Raw genomic sequence first — 19,530 nt, 5'->3', positions numbered from 1 at the left:
GGTAAAAAGTGCTATAGTGGTGGGGGGTAGGGAGCAATTTCAATAGGACAGGAAGTCTATGAGTGTCAGTGTGTCAGTGTGTGTGTGTGTCAGTGTGTGCACACACATGGCATGCATGATTTTATAATGGATGGTTTAAAGAAGGCCTCTCTGATAAGGTGACATTTGAGCAAAGTCCTGAAGGAAGAAAGGGGCCAAGCCTTGTGGATAGTTGCAGGAAGAGAATTCCAAGATAAGCTCAAAGACCCAGAAGAGAACTGTGCTTTGCACAGTCTGGGAACCACGAAGAAACCAATGTGCTGAGAAGGCAGTGAGTGAAGGGAGCAGGGCTCAGGAGCTGGGAACACAGTGGGGATGGATAACGAAGGGCACTGAGGACATTATAAGATGCTGGCTTTGACTGTGAGGGAGATGGGAATCATAGGGAGGTTCCGCTCAGAAGTGTGATGTGAGCTGATTTTCCTTTTAAAATGATCTCTCTGCTCGTTCAGTGAAGAACAGACTATAGGGGTAAGAGTAGAAACAAGGAAGCCAGTATTTGCCTATTATAAAAAAAAAAAAATCTGATTTATAAATGACCCCCCGATGCCTGGTAGGTATATAAAACGATACAGTAAAGATCTAAAGTTTAAAAAGGAGAAAGAAACATTTGCGGTGACCCTTTTGGAAGATTTGCAACTTAAAACGTCTTGGTAACCTGTCAGGATCAGAAAGGTTAAGTATTTGCTCAGAGGGAGTAGGACAGAACACAGAGAGCCAACACTGGACACAGACTCGAAGCTAAGCCTGTCTCCAGAACTGATAGAATTAACCACTCCCTTCAAATCACTGCCAAGTCTCATCATTCCATTCCTCAAGTTTCAGCCAAAACAAACTTCCTAAAGTGCAGATCAGACTCTCTCACTCCCCTTAAAACTCTTCATGGGCTGCCTATTGCCCTGAAGACAAACCCAAACCCCCTCAATAGGCTGTTTACACCTTTTAGGATCTGGCCTCTGAGCTCCAGAATATGGGAATTCTCTCCACTCCCTGAACACGACAACACTTTCTTACCTCCAGGTCTTTGCACACTGTGTTTTCTGTACCCTGAACTATTTTCCTTCTTAGAAGCAAGTTTCAAAATGGCACAACAGCAAATCACAGTTGACTGCCTGAGACCGAAATACCAGGCTCCATTCTTAAACACTGTCCCAGACACCATGCTAAATTCTTTACAGGGGTCATTATATCTAATACTTCTAAGAACCAGCATTGCCCTGTTACACAACTCCTAATGTTACCAATTCCACTAGAGTCTGTGTGAATAGCACCCCTGGACTTGTGCAGTGCACAGTGCCCTAACAATAGCCCTATATGATAGCTATTATAAGCCCATTTTGTAGGTGGGAAGACTGAGGCTCAGACAGGTTAAGTTCTTGCTGAAAGTCAGACAGACAGTAACTAAAATTCAAAGCCTGGTCTGTCTCTGAGATGATATAATTCACTGCTCCATTCTACCATCCCTGAGAGTATGTAAAATAATCTTTGAGAATGACTGGATTCGGGCTTGGACTAACCCACTGGAAAACCTCCTGGCTCCCAAGAGGAGGACCTAGGTAGCAAAGGTCCCATGGAAGGATTACAACAAGCCTGGTTTTATGTTATGGATTAGAGGCTTAGACAAGCATTCATAGCTCTGAGGTAACCTGTGGCTGGGATGGGACTAGAGACAGCTGACCCCCACTTTCCCGCCTTTTAGCAATTACCTGGCAACCTCTCCTACAAGTACTCTCAGGGCAATCTCTTAGGTCTGCCGAGAAGAAGACCTGCCCCACCCACATCTCCCAATATGTTCTCAACCAAAAGGGTAACAATGTCTAAGGGTGGATTAAGCAGTAAAAATCCATCATCACTATCAGAGAAAAAGGAAGGGGGCCTCTGAGGTTAATTCAAAAATATCATAATTATATTCATAAGATGGCAGTGGTCTAATTTGTGAAGTCAGTGGACAAAAAACACTGCTATAACTTATTAGCCATGAAGCAACTGGAAAGAACTCTCTGGACTTCAGTTTCTTTCTTTATTAAATTAACGCCAAATCTAAATGCTTGTGAGGATATGGGGTAGGTGTCATCTAAATGAGACTTCTTTCATTTTTTGTCTCCATTCTTTTAGGGTCTTGCCTCTGTCATCAGATTCAAAGAGATCTCTACCTGACTCTCCCCACTGTCTCCTCAAATATATATTTTCATGAAAATTAAGCAGGAAATAGAGGCCACTGATATGTTGGTCTGCTGCCTGGCCTTCTTATCTTCTGCCCTGATCTACTGAACTCTGTAACAAGGGGTAGGCTGATCTTCATGGTGGTTTCAGATCAACTCTTAACATCCACAGCTAGTACTTACTTAGGAATATCCATTACATCACCCAAATGAGCCTTCAGCACCGTAGCAAGAATATTCACATTATCTTCTGCTCACTATTTATTTTATTTATTTATTTGTAAATTTATTTATTTATTTGTCTTTATTTTTGGCTGTATTGGGTCTTCATTGCTGTGCTCAGGCTTTCTCTATCTGCGGTGAGTGGGGGCTACTCTTTGTTGCGGTGCGCGGGCTTCTCATTGTCGTGGCTTCTCTTGCTGCGGAGCACGGGCTCTAGAGCGCAGGCTCAGTAGTTGTGGCACACGGGCTTAGGTGCTCCGCAGCATGTGGGATCTTCCCGGACCAGGGATCGAACCTGTGTCCCCTGCATTGGCAGGCGGATTCTTAACCACTGCACCACCAGGGAAGCCCTCACTATTTATTTTAAAACAAACCAAACAGCCCCAGAACCTACAGATGGCAGACCTGAATGGAACTGACAAAGGATGGTGAACAGGTATCAAACTGAGTGAGCTCAGCCACCTATGTTGAAGGGAGAGGTCACAAAAATGGATGTATGTACTTGCAAGACAGATCTTTATCAAACTGCCACAGTGGAGGTGCAACGAGCAGTTCGGCCGTACAGCAGTGAGGAGCTATGGCGGCTCTGACTACAAGGAGAACTGACTCAGACAGAAGCAATACCTCTGGCATTCTCACCAGTCCTGTGCTTGAGGCAGCCTAATCTCATTCTGCTGACTGGCAGCTGGGGTTATTCCAAGGAACTCCCTGACTCTCCATCGGGACCTGGAATCCCCTTCTATGTGATTCTTGCTGACTGAAAGCCTCTAAAGCTAAGCAATGAATCTGTTTCTAAGGCAACAGTAAAGCAACCATAAATTCTTATCCACTATGGACGCAAGCACTTCCTAATGCTTCTAGACAAAGAGATGATGCCAGAGGATGACTTTTCTTATCTGATCATCCATTTGAGGGTGCCAATTACTGTTCTGGCCCCCAACCTCAGGCCATCAGGCCGTGACCACACTTCAGAAAGGAGCTCGTTCAGTTTCCACAGCGACTCTCTGCTATTACTTTTTTTTTTTTTTTTTTTCCGAAGAGAGTTTCTTCTTTGCTGCCTGATAAATGAGGACAGGTCCTCTAGGAGACAAGCCGTGAGATGTCACATAAGGGGCTCAAGCCCTCTTGCCTAAGCTTACAAGACTGGAGTCAGAACCCTGTCCCATCTCAGAAAGCACCCGCCTCATTCATCAAAGGTAGCAACTGGGGTGACAGGCAACGTGGCCAAAAAAAGAAAGATGGATTTAGGATTTAGGATAATGAAGATGTTATTGAAAAGTCATGAGACCCTTTTTCTGTACTTTGTCTTTCGATATAGAACTTATTATTTTTTTTATGGAAGTATAGTTGATTTACAATGTTGTGTTAATTTCTGCTGAACAGCGAAGTGACTCAGTTATTCACAGATATGCACTCTTTTTTATATTCTTTTCCATTGTGGTTTACCCCAGGATATTGAATACAGTTTCCTGTGCTATACCTTAGGACCTTGTTGTTTATGCATTCTATATGTAATAGTTTGCATCTACTAACCCCAAACTCCCAGTCTATCCCTCCCCCACCCTCCAACCCCTTGGCAACCACAAGTCTGTTCTCTATGTCTGTGAGTCTTAGAACTTATTACATTTTATACACTATATAATTTATTTAATGGTTCTGCTTATTGTCTCTCTCTCTCTCTGTTTCTCTCTTTCTCTCTAACAGATGTCAACTCTGTAAGGGTAGGGCTTTCTGTCTCTTTTGTTCACCCAGTTCCTAGAGCAGAGCCTGCTATACGGAAGATGCACAGCACCTGCTTTTATTAAATGAATAAAATATTTCTCAGTGGCTCATGTGCTGCTTCACCAAATCTCTGATGTGGAATCAGAATCCGAGGGCTGAACCCAGGCATATGCATTTAGAAATGTTCCCTGTGTAAAATGGATGCCCCTAAAATAAACAGAGGCCGGTATCAGACTGAAAAGCCAATGTCAGTGTTGGGTAGAGGAGAGGGATTGTGATTCAGTCATGCACAGAGAACCTCAGGCTGGAAAACCTGATCTCCAGCATCAAGAGAGGGGCTGGGACCCTGACATTTTCCCCAGCACCTGGTAGTTGGTCCTCCTATACCAGCCCTGGCTTGCTGATTTCTTCTGGAATGCCAAGATCATCTGCTCTGTTGAGAGGGTCCTAATATTTTGGACATCCTCAAGGGAGCATATCTTCGTATCCTTTTAGGACACTAAAAAGACATCTAGTCAAACACCAACCCCAAATCACCTCTATTACAGAGGCCCCATAAAACGGAAAGAGCACTAAGAATTCAAATATATTACCTCTGCGTTCTGACATGGAAATATGGGTAGAAGGAAGAAAGCTGGAGAATAGAGTCTTCCAATGGTAAGTAAGGAAGAATTTGAAGGGAAGATACTCTGCTAATCTTGGTCTCCATGAAGAGTCAGCCAGGACTATCCTCAGATTTGTTCTGCCAGGACCAAGGGCAGTGGAAGGGTCCCACTCAGGGGCCTTTATGACAACCATGACTGCCACCATTGACTGAGCACTTGCTTTGTCCCAGGTGCTATATTGACTACTCTGCATTCACTATCTTTTCTGACAATATTGCAAGGAGGTATTATCATTCCCATTTTACAAACGAGAAAAAGAAATGGTTCATCAAAGTAAACCGGGCTGAAATCATACAAGTATACATGACAGATAGGATTTAAATCCAGGTATTTTGCATGATAACCAGAATGCTTTCCAAAACGGCAGGACCTTTTCGTTTATTTGTTTGTTTTCACTACACAGGTTGACAATACTGTTCTGTCTTAGCAACTTACTTAGGTACTTAGTGTGGAATAACCTTCCCATGCTGCCCCTCCTTCCCACCTGAATAAATGTGTGCTGTTTGTATCATCTCATTCACGTTTCCCTCTCCTGTCTCATGCCTGCCCACCCCCCAGGAAAGGCTTTTGTAAGCACTTCTATTCATCACATAGCAGGGAAAGATGATCTGTTTGGGGGATCATCAGCTAAAATCTGAGGTCTGAAATCCCTCCAAAGTCATGTAATAATCTCAAGGTTTTTCCATTCAGTCAGGAGAAAAGAAAATAGAGAATGAAATCCTAGCCCTGAACAAGCAAAACTAAAATAAAAGAGGGCAATGCAGAAAGCTGGGGAGAATGATACTGAATTTTAGCTTAACAAGTAAGTTAATACTTGGCCCTAAAAACAATAAATCAATATTTTTTCGAGAATCTCAACGCAGCCCACAAATTTACTGTCTTGGGGTCAAGACATTAATTTTTAACTGGTAAGTAATCCAAATAAAAGGGAAAACAACACATTCATTCATGGGTTTGTCTGCCAAGTTTTTCTTAGCCACTCGTATGTGCCAGATACCGTGATACAAAGATGAATAAGATAATATCCCCAAAGAAGCTCACATTCTAGTGGGGCCTTACAAGAGTCAAGGAGTGAGTCCCCTTTCTGGAAGACATAACTCTTTCATTACTAGAGAATCACAGAAGAGGGGAGACTTTCCAGGGATTCAGACAGTGAGACCATGACTACACCTGGATGCTCTCAAAGTGGACCACCTAGTTCCCAGGTTAACATATCTGGGGTCTTGGGGTCATACAACCGGGCTTCTAGAAATCTCCAACTGCTCAGCATACAGTCCTGCAATCAAAAGATTTCAAATGTAGTGAATTCCCGGAGGAGGGCCTTGGATCATCTTTTCTGTACTCTGAATCTTTCAGGGGCCTTGTGTTGGACAATAGTTACTATTTCAGGTAATAATTTGGTCACCATCCACCCTGTAGAGAAAGAGCAGCCTTTCTTTGATGTTCAACCTTACACACTGAAAAAAAAAAAAAAAATGAGGTCATATGCATGCATTTATTTCTGGGTCACCAAAAAAGATTTCCTACCTAAAAATATTTTCCACACTAGCCTGTTGACATTTTGCCTTCAGACCTTTGTTTCAGTGAAGTATAGCCCTCCTGGTATTTCTAGTTCTAAGAGAGTGGATCATTCATTTGTTCCTCAAGCACTTATTGAGGGCTTCTATGTGCAAAGCACCAGACCAAACACCGTGGGAAGTACAAAGATGATTGACTCATGGTCCCTGTTCCTGATGAATTTACAGTCTTCCAGTAATAGATACTCAAATGACCATGAGTCGGAGAAAGAATATGGAAAATTCCATAAAAGGAGAGGACTAGAACGATGACAGAAGTCAGACAGTGAGGACATTCCAGAAGGAAGCAATGATATGACAAAAGGCATAGAACAATGCTCTTTCAACTTCAGGTCACCTAAGGATCATCTGGAAAATTCACTGAAGTGCAGATATCTGGGCCCTATCATCAGATACACAGTAGCTCTAAGGAGGAACCCCCAAATTTGAATTTTCCCAAGCACCCTAGGTGATTCTGATATGGATGGTCTTGCCATTGGCATGAAGGGTAGAAAGGCAGAACTGGGTAGGAGGAAAAAACTGGCATAAAGGGCATCGGGCATGTTTAGCAAACAAAGACTGGAGAGCAGAGGACTTAAATAAGGTCCTTGATGGAAGGCAGTACCTAAAAATTAGAAGACAGCGTTTGTTGTAATATCAGTAAGTTGTTGATATGAAATAGTGTATCAGATAGGCTCTCACTGTCACAGATTGGGACTCCAGACAGCATCAAAATATGAAGCCCCTTGGTGACTGTGTGTGTGAGGTAAAAGAGGGTAGAGAAAAATGGACCCTAACAGGAGATCAACAGGGCCCCCCAAAGAGGAGATTAAATCATTGGGAGTAACTTACACGTACTTCGTAGTTTTGCCAAGGGTTTGTTCTGCTTTCCTTAAGGAGAAACAGCTAAGGATGGCTAGGAATCTACATAGACACAGGACAAAGAACCAGATCCACGGAAGTCTTCAGAGACCTTCTAATCAGGTTCCATCCACAAGCCCTGAACAACAGAGGTCAACAATACACAGCAACAAAAACCCCAAACTGGAAGGCTCAGGGGGTGAGGAAAGCTGTGCCCTTTAAATGAGAGGCTCTGTGTGGAGCTTCACCAACTCCCCTGTTCCTTCAAGTCAAGGGTAAATCTCTGCAGTCCCTCTTCTGGCTTTCTAGCCTGCCTCTTGGGACTGGGGATGTTTAATACAGACTCCAATTTCAAGCTATGCGATAGGAACATGCAGATGCCTTTTTAAAAAAAAATCTTTTTTAACAAGGAAAATACTGGTTATGTGAGCAGAGGCTGGTGAATTTCATCAGCTTTCTCCCTGAGTCATTAAGCTTCATCTTCGAGTAGATTGCTGTTCGGGGGATAGGACCCTATCAACTCGCAGTTTGTAGGTCTTTTAAATTTTCCTGCATAGTCACAAAGCATAATCCTTTAAAGAATAAGATGCTCTTGAGGAGGACAGAAGTAGGAAGTAAAAAGAAATTAAAAAAAAAACAAACTCAAGTTGATAGATGCTCACGTAATGGTGACCCTTCATCAATATTCTAAAGTTCCTGACAATATACACAGTGACATGGGTCTAAAACTAGGTGTGTATGTATATACAAAAAATCCATTTTTTAAATGGAAGCAGCTTAAAAAGGAACTAACCAAATTTTTGTTTAGAGAAATAAATTGAGTAGCTTTTTGGGAGGGAAAATATGAACTTTTTACACAAAACCCTGAACACAGTTTATGAAACATATAGTTTCTCTACTAGGTAAGGCATCTAGTGAACATGTCCTTTAAACCAATCCCATACACCTGTATTTGAAGAATTGTTTAAATATTGGCTTATGGCTTATGGTTTTAATGTTGGTAACTATGCCACAACTATTATGTTATTGTCTTTTTGTGATAGGTGAGGATTAGATAGGAGCTTTTGAAAAAGAGAAAAAATTTAGTGGAGAAAGAAATACTCATCATTTAATCATTTCATTAACAAGTGAAGATAGTAACCTGCCTATTAAGTCCTTGCTTAAGCAAGGACTGTTTTCACCAGTATCAATGACTAATGAGAGAACATGCATTCCTTCCTTCATTCAGCAAACACTGAATGTCTATTATGCATCTGGCAAGGTATGGGAGGCTAGAACCATGAACTAACCAAGACACAATCTCTCTCTCCCCTGAATTTATTATCTAGCTGGGAAGACAGATGATAGATGTTAATTTAAATTGTTACAGAAAGAAGCATTTATTTAAATTGTTCCAGAAAGAAGCATTTATTAATTGATAAATGCTATGAAGGAAATACACAGTCCTACAAGAGTCAGTAATGGAGGAGCTGACCTACTAGGGTATTAGGGAAGACTTTGCTGATGAAATAACATCTGAGTCAAAACTTTTTAAAAGACACTCAGCAGGAAGCCAGGCTAAAGGTTGCTGGAGTGCAAGGCCTTAGGTTAACACTTATGCAATTACCCTTCTCTGTAATGGGATTACTCACAGACCTACCTTCTTAGATATGCTGGGTGTTGAGATCATGTTTAGAAAATACTAAAAACAGCTTCTGTAATTTACATGAGAATTTTCCCCTCTGAGGTCATAGTCATACAGTTGAAATTAATTGCATTCTACCACGCTGCTGGGGGCAATATAGTAGATGGAAGGGTCGTTGGTCTAGGGGCCAAAAGAAATGAGTGCTGGTCTTGGCTCTCACTGGCCAGTCATGTGGCCTTGGACAAGTCATTTTCCCTTTCTCAGCCTGATCTGTAAAATTGAGGAATTTGGCTAACAACCCAAAGCTATGATATTCTAATCCCTCACTTTGGCATTCAAGGTCATCATCCATAATATGTTGCCTGTCTACCTCCCCAGGTTTACTGTTCCTGGTACACAACTGAGCTACTAAATAAAAATTACCCAAATATGCACCCTGTTTTTCTTTCTCATGTTTTTCTACCCGTCCTCCATGGCCCATCTCGAATGTCCAATTCCCCTTCATTAAAATGCTTTTAGTGCTAGGAAGGCCCCTAAAAGTCATCTAACGTTGCCCCTTCCCCTTTTTCCCCACATGAAAACTCAGGCCATCATAACTTAAAAGACTTTTTCAAAGCCATGCATCTCAGAAGTGACAGAACCAGGCTCTAAAACAAGGTGTCTGAGTTTCTAGGCCAGATCTCTTCCCACGACACCAACCCCTATTGCTGGGTTTCCTGCAGCCCCCTAAGATGGCCTGTGTATATCTCTTACAATCTGTGTCTCAAGGGAGGCTCAAGAGGGAGGGGATATGGGAACATGTGTATGCATATGGATGATTCGCTTTGTTGTGCAACAGAAACTAACATGGTATTGTGAAGCACTTATACTCCAATAAAGATCTATTAAAAAAAAAAAAAGAGTTGGCAAACTATGGCCAACAGGTCATATTTAGCCCACCACCTGTTTTTATAATGCCTATTTAATTTTTTTTTACATTTTGAAATGATTGAAAAAATTTTAAAAAAGCAATTTTCATGACGTGAAAATTTTATGATGTTCAAATTTCAGTGTAAGTAAACAATGTCTTACAGAACACAGCATGTTCACACATTTAAGTATCGTCAATGGCTTTCATGCTACAACAGCAGTGTTGAGTAGCTGTGACAGGCTCTGTGGTCCACAAAGCCAAAAATATTTACTATGTAGCCTTCAAAAAACAGCTTTGTGACCTTTGGTGTAGTCATTATGTATGCCCTTATCTTCGAGCTCTCCATGGCGACCTTCGCAATTAGCACGTGCACATAAAGGCACACAGGTAGAAACAGTGCTCTCTCACTGGTCATCTCTCAAGAAGGACCAATCCTCACTGAGCACTCATATGCCAGAAGCAGTTCCAAATGCTTTACAAGTATTAATGCATTATTCCTCACAAAAACCCCATAAGGCTCTTTACTACTATTACTCCCATTTCATAGATGAAGCAAATGAGGCACAGAAAAGTTAAGGATCTTGCACAATGTTAAATATGCCATTTGTTGAATTCAAACAAATATTAAAACCAACATGATATGCCTGCTGACCTCAGAGAACTTTGGTCTGAGTACCATAGGGCACTTCACTGCATTTGTCAATATCCTCGATATAGAAGTCAAGTCATAGTTTTCTTTCCACCTGAGGAAATCATTGCTAGACATCCACGGACTCCTGAGGCCAGAAAACACAGGCACATTTCTAGAGGGCTTCTATATTATCAAAGAAAAAAGGGAGATGTAACTTTGGTGAAATGACTTCAGAGTCATAGATCTAGATTCAATTATGTCCCATTTCACTCTTATTGAGTCATTTAATTTCACATGGCCTCCATTTGCTTATTTGTTGATACAAAAACTAGATGATCTCTGATGTGTCTTCCAGTGCTAGCTATGGGTCTAAGCAGCATGAGCACTGATAAGGAGAAGTTCTGAAAAAGGGCCAGGGGCAGCTGCATGGCCAGGAGAAGAGAGTGAGGAGTTAAGGGGGGGAGGGGGGAAAGAGTCACCAACTGTGCCCAACATCAACTCACAAATTTCAGCTCCAGGGGGCTCACATCCCCCACCATTTGAAAGGCAGATGGTTTTGGAAGAGTGACGACCTGCACCTTCTGAGGGACATGTGACAGATGACTGAGCCCCTCCCCAAGCTCTATCCTTTTGCCCCTGGCTGATGCCACTCACTTTGGGGGCACTACCATGGTGCAGAGAGGAAGTGGAGGTTGGCGTGTAGAGTAAGCAGACCGATTCTCTAAACATGCTGCAACTGGGTGCTATACATTGAACAGAGCAGAGCCAAAGGGAGCTCTGGGTCCTGTGCGTTAAGGGGAAGCAGAAGTGAGGAACTGGAGAAGCTTAAGGCGGAAAGCATCAGAGCCATTCGGTGCTCAAGAAAGAAAGAAAAACCACCTGTGATGGCCCAGAAAATATAACCGTCAAATAGAAGGTCTGTTCCTTGCTTCACCCCTCAGACCGATACAGCTTCTCTCCTCCAAGGCATGCTGGAAATTCATCATCAATTTTGGGTTCCCGTGTAAAATACACGTGAGCAATGATTTATGCTAGCATCTGTTCCAGATCCACAGTTCCCATGGCATGGTCCTAACTGGGACATGCAGCTAGCTTGAAGTCTGGAAATGGCCCTAACCTTGCTCCGGGGTGGTCCTTGTCATAAATTAGCTGGGGCCGGTTTACATGTTTTAAAAATAGCAAGGCTTTATTTATTTGCAAAGTCCTTTCACTCTTTGAGAACCAACTAAAATGCCTCCTCCTCCTCCATGAAGCCTCTTCCAGTGTTCTCTTCTTCCTCTCAACTCTAAAGCACTGGGCTCATTAGACAGCTGCAGCCATCTACCTCACTCAGCCCAGTGTTTAGGTGCTCTAGACCGTACATCCCTAAGAACAGGGAACACAGAGCAGAGAGCATGTTTTGCGCATGGCTTTGAAACAGCCTCAAAAACGGGTACCATCACCTATTCACTCCTGGACAAGTTATTTAACTGAGCCATAGTCTTCATCTTTAAGTCAAGATCAGGATGCTTTCTTGCAACGGTGTTAAGTGAGAAAACATGTACAAAGTGCTTAGACTGATGTCTGGAACATAATAGGTGTTCAACAAACATCACATTAACTCTTCAGCATCTGCCTTCTCTGAAAAGCTCAGCGCAGTGCCTTGCATACACTGAGTGCTCAATAAATATCACAGTTGGGTTGAAGAAAATTGCTGAATCACTCTCTTGTCTGTTTGACTTCATTTCACATTAGATTCAACCAGGAAATTATTAAATTATTCTGACTTCACATGCAATGACATCTACAGAGTGATGACTTTTTCTGTCTTTTCTAAAAAATTAAGATGGACTCTAATATTTACATTCATGTTTCTATGTCTATTACATATGCCAAAAAACATTTGTCTGAACGAGTATCACACTAGTGTTCTAGGTTACTGGTATGAATATTCCAAAATGATACAGTAGAAGCCATTCAAGACTTTCAGCATATGATTTCACACTACAGGACATATTTCACCCATTTCTCAGAAGAGTAAATTTTCAAGAAAGATCAAATTTTTGTTACCTTTGCTGACCCAGAAGTAAAATTTCAGGGTGACAGTTTATCTTTGCCTCTGTCTGGCTACTCTCTACACCCCCACCCCCCACCCCACTTCAGCAGCCCGGTTCCCGGGTACTTCCCCATCAGAATGGCCCTCTGGGGGCACTAACTGCACAGCAACCCATTTCAAACTTCTTTCACTTCCTCTGCATCATCCCGTGTTCCAGCCCTCAGGACTTTTCTGCCAGCTGATCTGATAAACCAATCCAAGTTAGTAAATGAACAGATGTGAACGGTTTGTGAGAATGAACGGTAGCTCTTTCCTAGGTTATCTCATCGCATTCTATTAGGGATCTACTAGATAGAATTACTTTATTCAAATGAATGTCTCTAATAGTGAGAATTTCTGATCCTACATTGGTGGAAGGATAAATGCTTTGAATCCAGGGATGTTTTGTGCTTCTCACATCACTTTCTAGACAGCTGCCTATGACATACTTGCCCCTGATCAAAAACACACTTCCATCACTTCAGCTGCTTTCCATCACTTCAGGACTTTTCTCCTTCCCTGCATTCTCCTCCTCCTCCTGAAATTGGCTAGAAAGTTTCAGGTAGAGAGAAAATGGGATTCTCGTGAACCTTGGTCTATCCTGTTACTTACTATATACTCTCGGCTGCGCCGATCAAAGGACAATCACAAATGTAGACATAAAACACTTCGGGTTCAAAACATAGTTGACAACAAAGAGAGCCTACAACAAACACTTGAGGCCTCAAGGGCTGCGAGCAACTGTCTTCCAAGTTGAGTCAACACTAGAAAAAGATGCCTAGTCTCATTTGTATTCTCAACTGCTTGTGAGGAAATCATGCCAGTAAGAGTAGTTTACCCTAGGAGTCTCCAGTTCAGAAAATGAGCTGCTTGATTTACAAACCCTATTGAGAACCTAATCATTGATTAGTTGTTTTCAAAATATGTGTTGTATATCTTTTGCGAAGTGTGTGGCGTGTGTGCGCGCACGCGTACGCATGTGCCCTTTGGCCTGCATGGGCCTGTGTGTGTGTGTGTGTGTGTGTGTGTGTGCGTGTAAGAGGCTGAGGAGGGAGAGAGGGAGGCAGGAAGAGAGAGAAAGAGAGAGAGGACAGATGCAGACACATTCACGCACAGGTATCTTTTGGAAGAGAAAAAAAGAAAACTGAAAATAATCCCACTGCACTTAATGAGGCCCCACCGGACTAGCCCTGAGTCTAAATCAGAATCTCAGAGGCAAGACTCTGAAAGCTCACTTTCCCAGAACCCAGGCAGGCCATCTCAGTGGGTCAGAGAACACCTGACATTTACTTCCACTAAATCTCGAGGACATCTCCAGGGGATAGACCTCCCTTTGTTCAGAGAGAAAATTGGAAGCAGCAAGTTCAGCAACCTACTGCCTTCGTTAGCACCAATTACCACTGAAAATTAGAACCTAAGTGCTATATAGGCAGCTGAGGGAATGGATTCTGAAATCTAGGGAAAGTCAGGGAGAACATCTGCCACAAGAGGGAGCAAGAGAATTTGATCAGATGGGAGACTGTTTGGTAGAGGTTATGATGAGAGGTCTGACCATGAGGTATGGATGATATTGGAAGATGTTTTGACAAGACATTTATCCCTTAGAGGAAAAAAAAAAAAAAAAAAAAGAGGATGGAAGGATCTGGAAGAAGTGAGATCTCAGCACCCTGATTCCTAAGTTGTTAGCAAATGTAAAGCAACAATTTAATTTTTAGAGAAAAGCAACATACATACATACAGCAAAAATATCAAGCATGCAAGATATGTGCTCTACCATCCTCTTTTAATTGTGTATTTCTTTTTCCAGATTTAATTTCTATTTCAATTTAGATCTTGTTTATTTCCATGCTGATGGGGCAGACTGCTTGCTTCTTACCTACATGCTTTTCTTCCTCTACCTGAAGTCATCACGGAGAAAGGGCCTCTGTTACTGAATTGCAACACGAAAATCAGATGGTACAGTCCTAAAATGCACTTACTTTGAGAAAAACCCATCCATGAGCTAAATGCATGCTTTGTACTTGCTTTAAAGGGGGAATGCAACTTCGTTGGATCTACAGAGCTTTTCTCACCATTTATTTTGTCAAAGACACAGATTAAGTACGTACAGGGAAGGAACTATGCGTTTACTTTGCAAGATAAATAAAAGTCTATTTTTGTCTGATAAAAAACATGTTAAATATAGCTTGCTAACAAAATGCTGAAGCTCTCTTGGAATATTTTACTTTCAAAACATAGTAAGTTTGAAAGAGCAATTAATGTAATTCCTGCAAATAGTCCTATAGGTGTTACTGACTATACACTTCACCTTCTTTTTGCAATTTCACCTTCCTTTTGTAATTTCATTTGGAGTTAAAGCACTGCTAGGGCTATGCATTTTTCTTTCCTTTCATGGTCAACAAAAGGGTTATCTAGTACTTAATCCAAAAGGATACAGTAGAAACCATAAATAGTAATGATAAAGTAAATAGAAAGATAGACAGTAGGTAGGTAGGTAGACAGATACACAGATAGACAGATATAAAGCACAGCCTTCATATTCTTTTAATTTGTTACACTCCTCTTCCAGCCCTGCTAAGCTTTTAAGACAGAGTAAAGGGAGTCTGATTGTCATGGACACTTACATTCTTTGCTGTCCCTGCACAGCTCAATAGTGAATAACAGTTTACCTCTGTCCAGTTTTTGTTTTTCTTTTTCCCTAGGAATTAATCATGCCATATTTAATAAAAGAGCCAGTTTAGGGGGAAAAAATTAAGGCTCCTTTTTTAGTAGGTGGGAGAAATCATAGCTAAAGAGCCCTCAGATCCAAATGGAATCCTTCAAGAAGGCAGAGTCCCTAAAATGAAAACCATTTAAGACAACACATACTGCTTCTGATGAAATAAGTGCATCTTTCCCCACCTTCTCACTCTCAAGGCCCCAAAGATGGAGCGAGCTAGCTCTCTCTTCCTTCCTCCTTTTTTTCACGAGAGACTAACCTCACAATCAAGCAAGTTTAGCAAACCCATAGAGGTAAATTCAAGTAACACAGGATTTGAAAGAGGAGCCTCAAAGCGGTCATTCCTATTCCGGCTTTGTTTTCTTTTCTGAAATGAATGAAACATCTAAATACATTTTCCTCCCTCTTTTCCTGACTTGCTGCACAAGTAGCTCTGAGAAAGAGAAAACGTGTGAGTGAGTGTGTGTGTGTGTGTGTGTGTGTGTGTGTGTATGTTGGGGACTGTGGGTGGGAGCTATGCTTTCAGAATCCCCTCCTGGTTGCTCCCCATTTCCCTTAGGAAATCTTCACACAGATGCTAGACTCTGGATGTTCAGTTGCTCCTATTTGAAGAGACCCAAGCTATGCCTTTAACCAGATCTGATCAGACTCTCCACCTACTCTACTAGCTCCTCCATGATGGGGATGCCTGTACTGTCTTTACATCCGTCATTTTTAAAAAGCTTCTTCCACTTCACCTCCTACTGATATTTTTTTTTTCTTTTTTTAGTCTTTACACCTCCAGCAGGACAAAGTTTGTATTGTTATATTCACAACCACTAGCGGCTGACTACCAGTAGACAGCGCCAGCAAGGGAACCAGGCAAAGAGGGGTTAAACAAATACCTAGTGCAAAGCAGGACTTTCTTTCCAGCGGCCGCGGACACCACGCACATTGCTTTCTTCACAGAATTCTTTGTTAAATTTGATCACTCTGCTCCCAACCCAACCACTGCCACTTTGTCTGGAGAGGGAAATACGAATTGCCAGCCCAAGCCATTCATCAGTCAACAGAATCCATAAGGGAAGGGGGATTTGAAAAACCAAGGAGGCACACATACTATATTTTTAAAAGCATCGCCTGGGTGGATTTGGTTTCTGTAGCCTACTGTCCACCCATAAGACCTCCCTCTTCTTCATTAAGGAGGAGCCAAGAAGGATATCCTCAGGTCTCAGAACACAGACCATTTCCCCAAGAGCCAGCGAACCTCCAGAGGCAGATAATGCAGCGACAAAGTTCCCTTCGAATCTCCTGGGGAAAGACGCCTCTGCGCGCAGGATCCCCAACGCACTCGGGCTGGGTGCCCAGAGACTGGGACCCTGCAGCCCACTCCCCCGCCGCCTCTCTCCCTTGTCTGTCCCCCCGCCCCGGCCACACCTCCCTCCTCTCCGCAGTCGATGCTGAAGGAGCACCCAGGGCTGGCCGGAAAAGAGGAGACTCGCGAGTGTGGCCTTGGGGAAGACCCCAGGGATTACCGGGAGGACGGGTGACCGCGGAGCAGAGCCCAGTGGGTGGGGACGCCTGGGTCCCCAGCAGCGCTGCATTCCGGGTGGACTTCGCTCTTCGCGCCCTGAATCCTTAAGCCCAGCGCGGCGCAGGGCGCAGCATCTCTCCTCAGCAGCCCTTTCTTGCTCCGGCAGCCGGCACTGGCAGGCGGGCACCCTCAACGCCCAGACGCACCAGCCAGAGCAATTTCACTCCCCGAGAAGCGCGGACACCCCCAGAAAATGGGTGGGGACACACACACATACACACACAATTTAGGAGCTGGTCCTTTGCCAAAGCGGAGGGAAGTGTAGCCTTCTTGAACAAATGGAAAACAGTTGGCGGTATCTGACCAAATCCCTTTCTGCTGCCCTTCCGAAGATCCTACCTGGTTTGGGGGAGTGCGGCTGGATCCTTCCCCCGTTCCTCCACGCTAGTAGGAAAGACGGCGCACTCCCTCCTTTTAAATAGCTCCCGAGCTGGGAAAGGTCGCTCCCATCTTCGGGGGGAAGCACAAAGCGGGCGGCGGCGGGCAAGCTCCCGTGCAGCGCCGGCGCGAGCAGGAGCGTCGGCGGCGGCAGGCAGCCGGTGCGCGCGGGCGGGAGGCAGCGCGGAGGCCGGGAGGCTGGGAGGGCCGGGGCCCGGGCGGCGCGCGCGCTCCGCTCCCCTCCCTCCCTTCCTCCCGCGCACACTCGCCCGCCCGCCCGCCGCCCGCAGCCTCGCACTCGCTCTCACGCGCGCTCCGCCCCGCCGCCGCCGCCGCCGGCGCCCCGGCCCCCCGCGCGCCCCCACCCCGGCGGCCTCGGCCACCGCGGGCGAGCGGAGCCGGCGCGTTTCTGGAGCTCCGGGCGGGCGGGGAGCAATTCCAGCGTCCCAGCCTCGGCCGCGGAGAAGGTTTCTCGACGTCCTCCCGGCTCTCGGCCCCGCAGTGCGTCCCGGCCGCACGCTAGCGCTTTCCCCGGCGCCCAGCCCATGGAGTACACGCGCAGACCGACGCTGCAACTTTTCTTTGCCACCTTCCTCCCCTCACCCACAGACAGAACCGCCACCCCGGCTCGCCCACCCGTTTCTCACCTCTGAAATTGTTCAGCCAGATATATCTTTCTTCCTCCACTTTCTATCCCCCCCGCTAAAGGAAGCTTTCTTTTAGCAGAGGGATCCGGGGATGTATCAATGATTTTCTCTGAAATCCTCACTCCGTGTTTTTCCTACTTATCAGACCTGCACAGCAATACGCTGGCTAGGAGCTGCTGACACAAGCAGATAAGGATTGCAGTGGGGGGGTTGGGGGGGGCGGGGGGGGAGGGGGGTGGGGGGGTTGTTAATTCCCCAGCCAAGAACTCCAAAAGATTCTCCCTTTTGGTATTTCCCTCAAAGATTGCAGCTCACTTGGGAATAAAGACCAAGAGGCTGCTTAATGTGAAAGCCCTGCAGCTTTTAAAACTACAGAGAGGAGTAAAAGCTGAGCATTAAGGTTAAGTTGGGAGAGATCTAATGCAGCAATCGACGAACCATTCATTGCCCTTTCCAAGAGAAGCATTATCATTGCCAATACATCACTTCGCCATAATTAATAAAGGAGCATTGCACCAGGCCCTTGCTCTCTTGACAGCTCATTCATCCTTACAAATCCTTAATGACTTGGCAGGATGAAAGGCTAGACCCGCTGTGGAGTTCACAGACCTGATTGCACATCAGACACACCTGGGAAGCGAGTTAAAAATGCAGATGGTAGCGTCCTATCTTGAGACTCTGATGTAGCTCTCCAGGTGGGCTCCAAGTTTGTATTTTTAAAGCACGAGTTGATGTTCGCCCCTGGTGTGGTTTGCTAAAGTGTGGGGCATCAGGGGCAGCTATGTGGAGGGTGAGCGTGGGAGGGAGACCAAAGTACTAGACAGAAAGTTAAGTTTCTGAATAGAGTTTCCCCCCCGTACTTACAGCGCGGCCCTGGGCAACCAGGCCACAGGAAAAGAGAGATTCGGACTCCAGGAATCCCGCTGTTTGACTATGAGGCAAAGAGCAGGGGGATGGGAAAAGTAGCCCTCCTCTGCCTCTTTGCCGGTGGCTCTCAACCTCTGACTGCACCTCAGAATCTCCTGGGGAGCTTTTAAAAATCCCAGCGCTTAGGCCACACCCCAGACAGAGTAGCCTGGAATCTCTGGGGGTGGGACCTGGGCATCAGGAATTATTTTGAAGTTTCCCTGGTTGGTGCCTATGTGTAACCAAGGCTGAGAACCAATGTTCTTGGCCAATGCTCCTCAAACATGAATGCATATATGAATCACCTGGAGATTGCAGTTTCTTATGCAGTAGATCTGAAACAGTCCTGTTATCTGCATTTCTAGCAAACTCACAAGTGATGGTGATGCTTTCTGAATGAGATGGCTTTTTTTTTTAAATTTTTTTTTTAATTAATTAATTTATTTATTTATTTATCTTTCGCTGTGTTGGGTCTTCGTTTCTGCTCGAGGGCTTTCTCTTGTTGCGGCAAGTGGGGGCCACTCTTCATCGCGGTGCGCCGGCCTCTCACTATCGTGGCCTCTCTCGTTGCAGAGCACAGGCTCCAGACGTGCAGGCTCAGTAATTGTGGCTCACGGGCATAGTTGCTCCGCGGCATGTGGGATCTTCCCAGACCAGGGCTTGAACCCGTGTCCCCTGCATTGGCAGGCAGATTCTCAACCACTGCGCCACCAGGGAAGCCCCCCGAGATGGCTTTTTAATGAGCAGGGGTTTGGTACATCATCCTAGCGGTTGTGGACACTCAGCTTGACGGAGGAAACTCCGAGCTTCTTCTTGTCTTGTATATTCCCAGGAATCATTC

At 44.5% G+C, this 19,530-nt stretch overlaps 1 protein-coding gene across 10 annotated transcripts in view; it reads right to left on the bottom strand.

The window, feature by feature from the left end:
• SLC8A1 (solute carrier family 8 member A1) overlaps positions 1–18,786 on the bottom strand; it is a 364,166-nt gene extending 345,380 nt beyond the window's left edge. For 4 of the 10 annotated variants that reach the window (XM_059943524.1, XM_059943525.1, XM_059943518.1 and 1 more), the window contains exon 1: positions 17,098–17,221. The gene's annotated coding sequence lies outside the window, so the exon portion shown is untranslated. Of the gene's footprint in view, positions 1–17,097; positions 17,222–17,783; positions 17,831–18,647 lie in introns of those variants that run through there. The other 6 variants (XM_059943530.1, XM_059943526.1, XM_059943527.1 and 3 more) reach the window with 4 other exon arrangements.
• Between the last annotated feature and the right edge of the window lie 744 nt (positions 18,787–19,530).

This window comes from Balaenoptera ricei, chromosome 13, assembly GCF_028023285.1.
Source record: "Balaenoptera ricei isolate mBalRic1 chromosome 13, mBalRic1.hap2, whole genome shotgun sequence".
NCBI lineage: Eukaryota > Metazoa > Chordata > Mammalia > Artiodactyla > Balaenopteridae > Balaenoptera > Balaenoptera ricei.
Note: the sequence above shows the minus strand (reverse complement) of the source record. Positions and strands in the feature narration are given on the sequence as shown.